This window comes from Pezoporus flaviventris, unplaced genomic scaffold, assembly GCF_033815535.1.
Source record: "Pezoporus flaviventris isolate CSIRO_AGI_PZ_B2104156 unplaced genomic scaffold, CSIRO_AGI_Pfla_v1 ptg000013l, whole genome shotgun sequence".
Taxonomy (NCBI): Eukaryota; Metazoa; Chordata; class Aves; order Psittaciformes; family Psittacidae; genus Pezoporus; species Pezoporus flaviventris.
In genome coordinates this window covers 30,043,806-30,058,790 of record NW_026892561.1, presented here as the reverse complement: position 1 = coordinate 30,058,790, position 14,985 = coordinate 30,043,806, and the positions used below count along the sequence as shown (strand labels likewise).

Sequence of the window (14,985 nt, the reverse complement as noted above, 5' to 3'; positions counted from 1 at the left end):
TAGACTCCAGTGTGAAAGTTAAAAGAGCATAGACATGTAATCCAATAAAATAAGTAGCATGTACATAGACAGTACCCTTTTTGCCCCTCTCCAGCCTTCAGAGACTGCCCTGCCTGAGTAATCGGGGAAAAGGCAGAGGGAAGGATGAGAGATGTCAAAGCTCCTTAGTGGTGGACTTGGCAGTCCTGGGGAACAGTAGGACTTGATGATCTTAAAGGTCTTTTCCAACCTAGTTGATCCTATGATTCCATTTATCCTGCAGCTGGTGGGTCCCATTTCTTAAGCTAAATAGCTAGTTCAGTGTTTGAGTATTGATCTTTGGGCAGCGTGTCTGTGAAGGTGAGCAATTAGGAGGGTTAGGTGACTTGAGTGCTCCTCTTCCTGCCTGGGTGAGGTATAGGTGGGAGCTGAAGTAACACATTCAGAGGTAAAATTGGAGCTAGCTGTAGTGAAGGTCAGCAGATGCCTTGACATTGTGTTGTTCTAAACTTTGACAGGGTTAATTACATGCCAACCTCACCAGCATTTGGTCCAGGCCGTCAGGGTCCCTTGGGATCCTCTGGAGCATCCGGCTAATGAGAAACAGCTATGGGGCTGCAAGGATCAGTGTTTTCCTCCTTTCCAGAGGCTGAATGCATTAGGAGCACCTATAGCTCTTATTTATAGCCTGCAGGGCAAGGAAACCAAATGCACCATTCTCCCTTTCCGAGATGCTCATGGGCATTCCAGCAGGCACATTCCCTCCGCTTAGACAGTAAGTTCACATCCCCAAGACATCAGTTTTTCTGCTGTCCTTCTCCTTTGTGCCTGCAGGAGGCAGACCTATGCCTGACACTTGTTTTCTGTCCTTCTTGTACGGGAGGCAATGATTCCTCATGGTGCAGAGTGGTGTAGGGCTGAGTGCAGGCAACTTATAACAGATATGTCTGTGAGTGCCAAGCTGTAAGCAGTGCAATATGCACGAAGTGCTCTGTGTTTGCAAAAAAAACCTATTTAATCACCAGAAGGGAAAAGAAAAAAAAAAAAAGAATTACAGAGAAAGAGGTATAATCAATTTGCACATTTTCCAAAAGGTCTAGTTTGTCATTGTTGTCTTGAGATGGCAAAGTAAAAGCCTTAAAAAAACATAACGACACTGCTAATGCAGGGAAATGACAAATCAATAGATGGGTGAGCTGAGCAGGAGATGGGCAACCAGGAGCTTCTTGGAACTGCTCTGACAGATTCCCTCTAACAGAGTGATGAAACCGCATGAAATTACTAAATTTGTTCCTCCATCAGTAAAATGGAGAATTGTAGGTACCTTGCAGAAGTGGATGAGTGGTTAATCCAGCTGGGTTTTTTAAGGAAGTGGAAGAAAAGCCATGTTAAAAACTGTTAATGCTCCCTGTCATGGTTTAAGCCCAGCCAGCAACTCAGCCATGCAGACTGCTCTCTCACTCCCTGCCCTTTCCTCCCCCCTGCTCCCGGAGGGATGGGGAGGAGAATCAAAAGAACGCAACTCCCACGGGTTGAGATAAGAACAGTTTAGTAACTAAGGTATAACACAAATCACTACTGCTGCTACCAATAATAATAATGATAAGGGAAATAACAAGGGAAGAGAATATAACCGCTCACCACCCCCCTACCAATACCCAGCCCAACCCCAGCAGCAATCTAGCCCTTCCGGGTAACTGCCTCCAGTTTATATAGTGGGCATGATGTTCTGTGGTATGGAATACCTCTTTGGCTAGTTTGGGTTATATGTCCTGTCTCTGCTTCCTCCTGGCTTTCCCTCATCCCTGGCAGATCATGAGACTCAGGAAGTCCTTGGTCAGAGTAAACATTACTGACCAGCAACAAAAACATCAGTGTTATCAGCGCTGTTCCCAGGCTGAAAGTCAAAAACACAGCGCTGCACCAGCTACTAAGAAGGAGAAAAATGACTGCTACTGCTGAACCAAGGACACTCCCTTAGTTGTTCTTTGCTGAAAACAATATTGCTCTTGTACCTGCCAAAGGTTGTGTTCAGAAGGACCCTTATGGCTCTATGCACCTTCAAATGCACATTTGTGGCAGCTGCATGGTTTTGCAATTGAAGTGCACGTATTGATACCAATGCTTACAGCTATCGGATACGGCATCCCCCATCCTTTTGCAGACACGAGCCATGGCAATGTTGAACACATGAAACTCCTAAAGGAAATGTGGGCTCACAGGTCTGGGTCCTCAGACTCTTTCAAGGGCTGATATGCTGACCTCTGAAATTCAGGTGTTTAAAACATCATGAGCTGAGTGCCCAGGAGCTAAGATTAGTCTCATATGCTGGCACATGTTTCTGCAGCTTTGCCTCTGGTCTTGATAGTAGCAGCTCTAGCCTCTGAGCTGTCACAAGAGGAAAAAGCATCTCCCTGATAGTATGGTATCTCCTCCAAATCTTAGTGAGTTTCCTGTTTGCAGCACTAGGTGTATATTGTCCTGGCAGTATGATTGCCGTTGGCATCAGTGGGGTGGTTGCAACCTTGTGTTTGCAATGCTGGGCTTTTTTTTTTTTATTTTGGGGTAGTGGATTATACTTTCATCAGCCTTTGAGATGCACACTTTCTGCAGTGAATCTCACAATCAGAATGGACAAGGGCTGACTTTGTATCACTAAATGTTTAGACCTGGATTATCAGACAGTCTGTTCTAGAATATTACTAATTAAAGAACTTTGCTTTAACAGCATGCACGTCTGTAATTACTCAGTTGTGCTTGCTTTTTTTTTTTTTTTTTACCTCTGTGGATCCATCCTTTTACACCACAGAATGAAAGTTGTCATGCTTTGCTCCAGGCCAGCCATAAGAGCATTTTTCAACCCATGTAATTCACAGAATGGGTTATTTATCTAAACAAAATGGATTTTTACTGTTGTGAGAGTCTGGCTGATGTGTCATTATGACAATTTATTTCATTTCTGGGTAGCATTTTGAATTTCAGTGGCAAAAACACAAATTAAGTCTTTCAATAAAGTACCAATTTGTCTGGCTTCGTCATCCTAACCAGAACAAAAAAAAATTACCTGTGTATCAAATACAGGATCTGAAAATTCACTATTTTTAAGCTTCTACTTTTGTTTTGAAGATAGCTGTTTTTATAGAGATTCCTTTATTCCCCACTAAGAAACTGGGGTGTTTTTTCCTCCCAATGCTGTATCTCACTTCCCAGCAGTCTTTCCACCTTTCTGTAATAGTTTAGTAGGATTCTGAACTGGTCTTTTACACTGTAAACACATCAGGCTTACAAATACGGTTCACCACTTGTTGGGCTTTAAATGCATTTCTCTTTTGTGCGTGCACATGGTCTCATTAATTAGTTATCATGTTCCATCAGTGGATATACAAATGTAGTCGACTATGCCTCGCTGTCCCATTTCCATGATTTTGGCTGTCACCTGATTAATGCAGGAGAGGTTCTCAAAGAGCTGCTTTCCTCAGAAGAAGCTGGAATGACATATTCTTCAATCCCAAGCCTACTAAAGGCTCCAGAAGAAGCAATAGTAGTATATACAAAACAATGGGGTTTTTTTTGCATATGAAAAAGGGAGCCTAGAGCTGTGAGCTGGTTGTAGCCTGTGTCACTAGGTTCCTCAGCAGAGATATGAGGTAGATTCAATGCACTTCAAGGAAGTGAATAGCAGCTCCTGCTGCTTTTATTACATTGGCTGCTTATCCTTATTATTCACTGGGACAAAACATCTTTGACTTACATGAGTAATTCTCCTGCAATTTCTACACAACCCATTATATGAGTAATGTGAGCACAAGTTGATCAAACAAGATGATTTAGAATAGGGTTTCTGGGTTTAGTCATTTATCATCACTTGTAGCAAGGTATGTGTCGGTCTCTTCTCCCAAGTAACAAGTGATAGAACAAGAGGAAATGACCTCAAGTTGCACCAGAGGAGGTTTAGACTGGATGTTAGGAAAAATTTCTTCACCACAAGGGTTGCCAAGCATTGGAACCAGCTTCCCAAAGAAGTTGTGGAATCATTATCCCAGGAGGCATTTAGAAAAGGTGTAGATGTGGCACTTAGTGACGTGGTTTAGAGGTGGACTTGGTATTGCTGGGTGAATGGTTAGACTCAATGATCTTAAAGGTCTTTTCCAACTTAAACAATTCTATTATCATCAGTTAGGCAAATGCATAGCAACTCCTATGTGGTGTGTAGTGTGAGTAATACAGGGCACTGTGGCATGAGGACCTTCTGACATTTCACATTGAGTTACAAGACTGAGTCAGCATCTAGGATGGCACCAGTAAAGAAGAATTAAATGAAGAACTGTATGTTCTTAAAAATGCTAATAGCATATAAAATTAGGGTATTATAACATTCCTGAGTGATGCACACACATTGCCTGGAGATGTCCTTGTGTAGCACAGGAATCGGCATGAGCCAGCATGCTTACCTTTAGCTTAAAATTTCCTTGCCATTGAAGTTCTGGTAGCTAAATGCATACTTGCTCTTAGCTTCCCTTACTGGCAAGGCCCCAAACCCTAACTTCTTTCCCTGAGGCAACACATTTTGTCTCACAGCTACAGTACATGCAGTGTCCTCATGGTGTGCTGCCCTGCCTGGCAAGTGTAACTAGGCTGGTGTGCCCACACATAATTAAGAGGAGAGAGCAGTATCACTGAAACGTGATTGCTGTAGTTCTTGTTTGTGCTGGAGCTCTTGGACAAAGGAACTCGACATACTGCCTCTTTCTGTCTCAATTTACTGTGTGCAGAGCTGGTGATCCTAGTTATTAATTGCACATTCTTGGTCCCTGTTGCTTCCACAGCCTGTTAATGAGTGGAACACACCTGCCGTTGCCCATGTGCCTTAGACAAGGCACTGGCATACCCAGATGCTTCCCAAGCGCCTTGCTGCAGGGCTGGAGCAGTGTGAGACCTGTCACTGATGCTTTCTGCCTGTTCCCAGCCGAGGATGAAGGACAGGCAGGAGAAGGGTACATTTCCTTTACTACTATACTAGGGTGTCCAAATGTCACCTGGAAGCCACCCTGGCATTGCTGTGCTCCACAGAGCAGTTGCTCATTTAGTATGACTCAACAAGTCCATCATTAAAACCTGGTTCAATAATGCTCGAGAACATGTTTAAAGCTAAGCTTTAATTGTGTTACTGGGAGTGAATGTGCCCAGTGGTACAAGTGGCATCTTGGCACAAAGGGGTGTCTCTATCCCCAGGTTTAAAAAACTTTGTTCAGTAAGACCCGGTCTGCTCTCAGGGAGCTGAGGACTTGCAGGAAGAGTGGACCAAACCACTGGCTTAGGTAATGGTCACTGATAAGCAAGAATCAGTGGCTGCTTAGAGGGGCTGCCCTCAACCCCCCACATTTGTTTTTGTAGACATTTACCTACATGTAGACATTTACCTACCATTTATCTTTGGTACAGATACTTGCAGCCATACACACTTGTAGCCTGGCAGCAGTAACGCATTTCCCTATAGGCAGCAAACTACTTGCTCCTGTAACTCTGTCCTCTCAGAAACAGGATGTGGTGCTTGGAAAACCTGTGCCACAAAAGCTCTTCTTTTGTTCACGTGCAAGGTAGATTTAGTTTATGGTACTGTGTCTTTCTGTAAATTATTGATACAGTTGCCATGCAGAGGAAGGGAAACAACAGAGTCATGTGCTGCATGGCTCCACCTCACTGGTTTTGTTTCAGAAGTGCCTGGGCTTCACTCTGACAGTTTTATTGCAGGGAAAAAAATCATTTTCTCCTAGTCCCAGCCTGGTGACAGGAAGGGATAGGCTGTGGTGGCAGCATCAACGCTAGCTGGAGCACCCAGGCCTGTGCCAATGACCACGTAGTCTAGAGGCAGGGCTGCTGTTCAATGAGCCAAGCAAAGGTACGCAGGAGAACAGTTGCCTGGTACTAGAAGGCAGTTTCCATTTGACAGCCACAGCTTAGCTACATCTCACCCTTGTAAAGCAAAAATGTTTTAGGAATCTCTGTGGCTCATGGATCTAATTCAGAATCTGCTGCTGTTTGTACTGTGGGCAGTTCAATGAGTTTGGCAGAGTCAGCCTGGACTGAGGTGAGACACTATGGGAACTAGCTTAAAATGCCTACTGTATTTCTTGACCCTAGACCATTTTGCAACCCTAGATACACTGTCTCTCACAAGAATGAAAAGTTCAGACCCATCCATGGCTTTGTATTTTATAGAGAGCACCAATCTGGGAGTGTGTTTTTTTTAATTATTTCCTTTTTTAATGAATGTGAAAGACACACAGGCTACCTTTCTGCTGATGTTTTTGTGTGTGACCATGGATCCCGCTACCACACACATGAATAAGTATTTGATTCTTTTTTACATTCTTACGTCCTTATTTTTAAAATGTCTTAATAAGTCAAAAAGCAACATGTTGCTTGAACATACATATTACGATGATCTTAATAGCTCAGGAACTCTGAAAGCAAAGACTTGATTATTTGAGGGCTAAGAAGTCCAAGAGGCTAAGTGTATTCTGTTGCAGATTATTCTGTTATCCTCTCTATATTTTTTTTCCATGCAGAGCCTAAGATCATATTTATGTTTGTGTAAGTTCTTGTTATTCTTGCTTTTTGCTTGAATGTTACAGAGCTTCACAGGAAATCCACTGATTTAGGCATTGAGCAGTTACCCTGTTCTCACTGAATTTTCTAGAAAAACTCCTGTTGCCTTCAAGGAAAGATGGATGAAATCTTATTACACGTATGTGATTTCAGAACTGAGAAAACAGACTGTCTTGTGCTCAAGAAGGAAGTAGCATCAAGTCAGCCTATAAATATATCCTTTAAAATATTTTGGGCTGGAATCTTTTCTGATACAATTCCATCTGAGACTCTGAAGTTCCATTAAGAATGAATTTTCATCATTTTCATATAATCCTAAAAACTTAGAAAAGGGTAAGATATGTCTTGACATGGGAGTCATGACTGACTCCCTAAAGAGAATGATTTCTCTTTTAAATTGCTTCACTTTACTGAAATATTCAGAAAGAAAGTGGTTCTTTTTAGGGAGAGTTAACTGATGAAACAAGTTGGGAAATTGTGTGATTAAAATATAATTTGGTCAGGCATTTGTTCTGCTCTTGGTTTGTGGTCGAAAATCTCACCTGCTGGGAATGTTGTACTTGTCTAGGGGGAAGCTGGGGCACTTAGGAGCAAAGTTGTACATCTCTGTACCTAGCTCAAGGATTTAAGGATCAAAGGTACCATTAAGTGCACCAACTTCATTTGGTCTGAATCACAAGCCATTAGCTTTCAGGCAATTACTCCTGCGGGGAGCCCAATGACTTGCTTTGGCTAAATCTTATCTTGTGGGAGGACATTGAGTCTTGACATCGACAGATGGAGAATCCAGCAGGTTTTCTGATAACTTCTTCATCAGGTCATCAGCTCTCCACTGTTCAAAAATGTGATCCCTCACTTAAATCAGAATGCTTTGGCATTTAGCATCTCGGCACTAGCTCATGTTGTGCCTTTCTTTGGCAGACAGAGGAATAACTCAGTGCCTAGTAATTTATATAGAGGCTCTTAGATTCAAGAAGCAAGTCACCTCCCACCCTTCTTTTCAATGAAGTGAGTTGCTCAAGTCCTTCATTTGCAGTGGCCTTTCTCTGCCCCTTGACAGGCTTTGGCTTTGCTTCCTTTTTTTCTTACTTGCAATTTTACTGTATTTTTTGTTGATGTCTCCTGTATTCCAGCAGCATCAGTTTCCAAGGACTCAGGTAAAATTTCCTCCTTGCATCTCCTCTTACTGAGCAGCAATTGAACAAGGTTCCCCCCCCCCCCCCCCCCCCCCCCGCCCCGGTTATATTCAACGTCTTTTCCTATTGCAGATATTACTTCCAGATGTACTGTACATTGACTTTACTTTGAGAGGACCCAAGATTCTTTGTCAGTATCATTTACTATTCATCAGTCTCTGTTTTGTCAGCAGAGTTCAGCACCTTTGACAGATGAGGGAAATAGCACTTTGGTCTTGGACCTCTGCAGGACCCCCTTACCTCTCTGATCTCATGGAACAAGGCTGCCCCACTCAGCGGTACATTTTAAGAATAGATAATTAGTCAGTTTAATCTAGGTAAGTTTTCACTCTGGTATTGTTTTGGTTTGTTTGAGGTTTTTATGTTTGTTTACAATATGTTGCTCAATTACTGTAACTCATATGCCTTAGCAATGTGTACTGATAAAATGAACACGTGTAAATATCTTTAGCAATCAGACTTCCAGTCTCATGACAGTTTTGGGACAATTAAACAAATGCCTTAGCATGCTAAAATGTACTTGCCTGCCACTTAGGGACATTGTGTGGATTTATTAGCTATTATGCTAGATTAAATCAGCCATGGCCCTTTTGAGCCAAAAGTCTTCTCTGGGGTTGACCAGAGTAATACTACTTTCTACTTCTCCCCAGAGCCTGTGTTGATTTAGGTAGTCCTACATTAGAGCGTTCTTGGTACAGCTTGTGACAGGAAGGCACGAAGTCGATCTGTATAAACTAGCATTTAATAGGCCACAAGAACCTGAGCTGAAAATCAGTTCTGAGAAAAGCAACCAGAATTTTCAATACCATGATGCTGAAGCACACCTACCAGGGGCTGGGGTGAGCAGGCGGCTGGTATTAGGCAGTTTGAAAATACCCGTGTGGAATCAATAAACAGCACCGAGTCAGGGGTGACGTAAAGAGGAAGCTTAACTCCATTACCAGCGTCTAAGTCAGAGGGAGTTTTGCAATCGCCGGCGGGAGGACGGAGCCGTAAATCGGGCTCCTGTGCGTGGGCCAGCCGCGTCCGTCGGGGGGAGGCCTCGGCGGGGGCCTGAGTCTCCCCGTCGGGGCTTCAGCACCGCGGACAGCGCCAGCCCGGAGCTGCGCGTGCCCCAGCATCGTCCCGCGCGGGTCTAGCTGCCCTCGCGTCCTCCACCGATCTCTCTCCTGCTCGGGTTCCTCTTCTGCATCCTGCCCCCCTGCCCGCCGTTTCCCCACCTGCCCCTCGCGTGTTTCGTAAGGTAACCTGTAGCTAGAGCTTCGTCTCTGTCAGACCACCCGGTACTGCTCCTCGCTCCTCTTTTTCCTTCTTTCCTATCAATCCCTGACGCCCCTAGCCGCGGTGAGTGCCCCGACACTTTGTAAACACGGGGCCTCAGCTCAGCCGGGGATGCACAAACGGGCTGGGGTCCCCCGGGCTCGTTTCCCCATGGCCCGGAGGACCCGGGGCGCTCCCCTTGCCGTGCCGGCCCCGAGCAGGGTAGGAGCCAGACCCGTGTGCGTGGGAGGGCGGGGGGGTGGGGGGGGGGTGGTAGCCGCCGCGTTCCCGCTCCCAGCGAGGGGCGCCGGGCCAGCCCTCGCCCGGGCTCACAGCCTGCTCCCTGCACCCGGAGAGGCTCCGAGCCACTCACCCCAGGCGGGGGATGGCAGCGCCTTCCCACCCTCCCTCCACCCCGCTTATCTTCCCCGGTGCCGCGGGGCACTCACCGCCGGCGCGGAGGGCAGCGGGCGGGCGATTCTGCGGAGCAGCACCCCGGCGGGGCGGCTGCGCTGCTGCAGCCGGCGGGTCTAGGGGGGGTTTGCGCTGGGATCCGCCGACCCCGGCTCCCGGCAGCGCACGCAGGGCGGGGGGAGGGAGGGATGGATGGAGGGGGAGGGATGGATGAAGGAGGAGAGAGGGAAGGAGGAGGGAGTGAGGAGGGCGCTGCAGCTCCTCAATTATTCAGCGCTCCCCCTTCCCTGCTCTCTCCCCGCCTGCCGCATGTGACCGCCCGGCAATACCCGTGGGTCGATCCGAGCCGGGCCGGCCTCGGGAGACCGGCCTGCGCGGGGCTGCACCCCCACGGCCACGTCCCCACCCGCCGAGTCCCTCCCGCCTGCTCAAGTGGCCTCAGGGCTGAGGGCGGCCTCCCCCATATTGGCCGCTGCTGAAAAATAACTCTCCCGGATGCCTCCTCCAGAGCGGGGCTTTCCTCACCCCAGGGCTGGAGGCTTTCTCCTTGAGCCACACTGTGAGATTTGGGGTACTAATGCTGTAATCCTGTAACAGGCAGAATTAGGACTTAAATCATGTTTTGTGTATTGCTGCTTGTGGGGATGTCCAACCCCCTGCATAGCCTGGCTGGGAGGAGTTGGGTATCAAGTGCAGGATGTACTTTATATTTTATATCCATAGCTGCTTTTGAGGATAATTGGAATTCATGTTCAAGATGATTCCTTATTTCATTTTTCTGTCTTGATTCATGCTATTTAGCTCCATCTAGAAATGCTCCCTCTGTATACTTGATGTCAGATCCAAAATGGTTTCATCTCCAGGATCAGATTTCAGTCTCTGCTACAGCTTCACGCTATAATGTCTAATAGGACCCTTTCCTGGATGCAGGAATAGCAGCTATTCACGTGCAGAGAAGCTATTCATTCTCTAAATACCAAAATGAGTATCTACTGGTAGGAATGAAAGGTGTGAAGCTTCAACTTCAGTTAGGTTTGGGAAACCAATGTCTGGCTAATGTGAGTGACCCCAACAGGAGCTATATCAATGACAGTGATCTTCTGGGGATATGCAGACAGAGACACTGCGCAGAGAAACCTAGCCAGGATGTCCATCATCCTGTCTTTGGGCAGGAAAGTGGACCATGTCATTTGTGATATCCTTTCCAGCCTTGATTTCTGTGGCATTTTTGATGGCTTTCCAGATGAGTGTCATATTTTTCCCACTTTCTTACCTGACCCTTTCCTCTCTCCAGCTTAGCTTTACCTCCCTCTCTTCCTTCCCTCCCAGAAGGGGAGCCCCTCTTCCCTAACAGGAATAGAAAAGACCTCTCCCACGTTACTGCTGGACAGCAGTATGTGTCATTACAGGATGACATGATGTCCTGTTCCCTTCCTGCCACCCTGGCCAGCACACATCCCACCATACAGTGTACAGCTGAAAAAGCCTCACTGAGGACAAAGTGCAGCCAGCTGATTACTTTACTCCCCTCACAACCAGCAGTTTTGAAACCCTGTTTCTATTCTTTTCCTTTTTCTTTGATTGCTTGAAAGCAACACTCTGAGCTGCAGCTACTCTCCTGTCCCTGCTGGTAGTCCCCATGCTTCCCATTTGGTTGCTGTTTCTCTTCTCACTCACTGGTTTCCCCAGCTGCTATTGCTCAGTCTGTGGGCACTGGGTGCAGCTGTGGGTGGCTGATCTCAGGAGCTTCTCTTTGACTAGATCTGAGAAAAAGAGAAAAGCTTCTCCATCTGCTATTGCACCTTGTTTCACAGCACTTTTAAGACTGTGATGGACTCCAGCTGACAGCACGGCCAGCCTTTTGTGCTCACATTCAACTTGGTGCTTGTAGTGTGGATAAAGGACATAGGTGGAGTGTGTTTCTGAAATGATTGTCAGTGTGATCAAGTTTTAACTGGACTTCCCTGCATGTGTGAGTTCAGAGTCGTTTGAGTCATATTCATTCCTTGTGGCTGGTGTACTGGAGCATGGGACCACATGCCCTGAGGGCTGACTTTCAGGTTGGGGCTCTCAGCTCATCCAGCTTATTGCAGTTTCTTTGGTAGCAGCAGAGAGGTGCTTTTGTGTCCTCTTAGCAAATACTTGTAGCACGCAAGATTGTACAAATCACTGTGCAGTGCAATACCATCCCTGCCATCCACCTTCCCTCTACTGCTCATACCTCTTGCTCCAGCAGACATGGCTGTGTAACAGTTTTCCAGGCGGAGTTACAGTCCAACCTGGGTCTATGTTTTACCCATTTGCCCCTGTTTTATTCAGTGGTACCTATCGTTAGCCACCCAAAACAATGTTTTACCACCTTATCATACCATCATAGGATGGTTTGTATTGGAAGGGACCTTAAAGACCATGTAGTTCCAACCCCTGCATTGGTTCCACTAGAGCAGATTGCTCAAAACCTCATCCAACCTGTCCTCCTAATAAAACCACCTTGAGTAATAAAAAGCACAAATATTTTGTCAGAGGCTCACTTAAGCTCTCTCTTATTAATCCTCACCCTGTTCTCATGAGTTTTGTAACTTCCAGTCTTACGGGAAGATTAATTTCTACAGCTATCCCCCTAATGGTGCTCTTCAAGTTGATTGTGAGTCTGTCATCTGGATAAAGAACTGCATGAGGCCAAGTTACCCTCTTGACTAAGCCCATCAGTGAGATCACGCTCAGATTAGGGTGAAATTTCCCATAGCATCCAAGCACACGATGATACTTCTGCATCAGAATTTCCTCTGTCCCTATTCACTGCCGTTTGCCCATTCCAAAATAATTTCTGCCCATCTTTCTGTAACAGTACGTGGCTGTCTGTCTGGTCATTTAAATACTTAGTTTGATTCTGAATGTGACCAAGGCTTTGGCCTCAGTAACACCTCCTAGCAGGGATCTCCACCAGCTGCTATCTTGTATTCTTGGATATTTTGCTTATCAGCATTCAAATATAACCTTTCCAGTTCTGTGGGTCATAACTTTCTTTTTTTGTGACTGAATACACATGAGAAGAAGCCACATGATTGATTTGCTTTCTTTCTTTTATTAAAACATTTGTTTACCTTTCTCATAATCCCCTCATACTTGTGCAATCTGTGACTTTTAAGTATCATGGTTCCTGCAGTTTTCTGGGCTATTTCTTTGTCTACAGAGCTTTTTATTAGGAGAGTCAACATGATCTTGGCCTGCTGGCTCCCAAGCCCCTCTCTGGCTTCCAGCATCCTCACCGTGGGGGGCATCTTTCCTTTCATGAAACCTCCTCAGAAAGGAAAACTCATCTTTAATTCCTTTATTTTGATGAGTTTTCCGTAGTGCTGTTTCTGAAAATGTTTTGACATCATCAAGACTGACTAATGTCCTGTTCAAGAGAAATAACTTGAGTTCCCCTTTGGTTTACGTTGGACTGCCAACATGTGTGCTTGGTTTTTGTTTGTTTTGCAAAGCCACACCAAGTTGGGTTGTGTTTCCAAAGAGAAAGCTATTTGAAACAAATGAAGTTGTAGAAGAAAAACTGTTTTGGCATAAAATCAAATTCCAGTCAGATATTACATTTTAAATTGACATAACAAGTGAAAATTAGTATGCATTTTCAAATGTTTACTCCCAAACTCCAGTAGGCATTGAGAGGGAGAAGCCACAGCATCTTTCCCTTGCCATTTCTGTGTCTGTGTACGCTGGCTGCATCTCCTCCAGCAGCTCCTGTTCAATGAGTGGAGCTGAAGGCACAGTCTCCATCACATGCTTATCATTCAGCAAAGGCAGTCAGAGCTTGTCAGCTGGCTCTTAGGAAAGATTGATATTTCATTGAAAAGCACTGCTTTTGTCTGCAAGCACCAGGGGGCACAGGGACATCCTATTAAGCAGCCACTGGGATGTAGTGGTGGGAGCTGGTTAGACCTCTGCCTGCTCATTCTGCATGTCTGATAACTCATGTCCATGGCTTCGGCAAGTGTCCTCACTCCAGTTTGGTCTGGGGCGTAGCAAGGTAACTTGCTGAATAGCAGTAGCTCCTGAACGTTCAGTGCAAAGTTCAGTTGACAGTGTCTCTGAGCAAAGACCAGATGGAGCCCTGCAGAGGTGCTGGTATTTTTAGAAACATGGCCAGAATGCTTGGCCACTCTTTTTCTTTCTTTTGCAGTTGGAACCTCAGTCAGTATCTTATAGGGGACAAAGTGATGGACGCATTAATGTAGAAGGATAAGAAGAGAGATTAATCTTGATGTCTCATCTCTTGTTGATAACTGGTGCTACAACGAATACCAGCATGAGGAAAGATAGTCCTGTAATTAAAGCCCTGACTTGAGACTTAGAAAACCTCACTATGTCACTGGCTCTACAACAGGTTTCTTGGGTAAACCTCATTGGTCTTTGTGGTCCCAATGCTGTGAAACGATCACGGAAGTATTGTCCAGTATTGCAGGTATGTTGGTTGCACATGCTCTAATTTTTTGGGGTGAGGGACTCTCTCTATGTGCTATATGGGATCCTGCCTTCACTGGGGCAATTCAGCTGGACAGATGCTGTAGCTGGGCATATGAAAGAAAGTGCCTGGAATGGCAAGCTGTACCTCCCTCCTCCCTGACCCTATGAGGTCTTGCCCCTTACAGTGCCAGACTGCAGCCCTGACACAGCTGGCTAGTGGATGAGCCCAGCACTCACAAGGCACCCTCTTCATAAACACCTATCATGGCATTTCTGCCCTGTATGAGTTGGGAACTTCAGTGGTGTGTGGGTATGAACAGAAACTGAGGGGAAATCCCAGCCTGGGGATGTTTTGCCATTTGATTTTATCCAGCTAAGATATCTCCCAGCCTCTTTCTTTCATGCTCCATATCCTCTGTGCCAGGTTGAGCTGAGAAGATAGGTAATGCATCCATCAGACACATTCCCCGTTCAGATAGAGATGGGGTGACGGAGCATTAAAGAAATCCCTTTCAAAGCCGTATGCAAACATACAGCCCAAGCCTAGTTCCGTCACAAACTATGGCTTCTCCCCTGGCTGGAGGCTGTCGCTGGTGCCTGCAATAGAAGCAATGCCCTTTGGTGATGCCATCACTGCCCCCGACGGAGAGCTCCCACTGGTACCAGAACAGATGCATTAACCTTGGCCCCAGGCAGATAAAGACCCATGTGGTAGGGCTGGGAGTTGCAAGGGGTCGGGATGTAAGTGGGGATACCCCACATTGGGCCAGGGAGCTGCAGTCCCTGGCGGGGCTCCCCTTCCTACACTGGGCAAGGGGCTTCAGCAGGGCTGCAGCAGTGCCTTTGGGCAGGCTGGGATAAAGCAGCTGTCAGCGAGAGGCAATTACATGTTTCGGTGTTCGGAGACCGCTGCATTATTTAAAGGGCCACACACAATTTTTTTCTCATCCAGAGAAGACTGCTTTTAACAACAAAACCAGGCAGAACGGTTTAACATTAAAGCAGCCCATGCTTTAACATTAACGTTTTGGGCTGCTGTGTAGCTGATAGTGGGACCCATTCA

The 14,985-nt window shown here is 46.0% G+C and overlaps 1 protein-coding gene across 2 annotated transcripts in view; it reads right to left on the bottom strand.

The window, feature by feature from the left end:
• SLC7A14 (solute carrier family 7 member 14) overlaps positions 1 to 9,650 on the bottom strand; it is a 30,969-nt gene extending 21,319 nt beyond the window's left edge. For both annotated transcript variants that reach the window (XM_061452554.1, XM_061452555.1), the window contains exon 1: positions 9,494 to 9,650. The gene's annotated coding sequence lies outside the window, so the exon portion shown is untranslated. The remainder of the gene's footprint in view (positions 1 to 9,493) is intronic.
• Between the last annotated feature and the right edge of the window lie 5,335 nt (positions 9,651 to 14,985).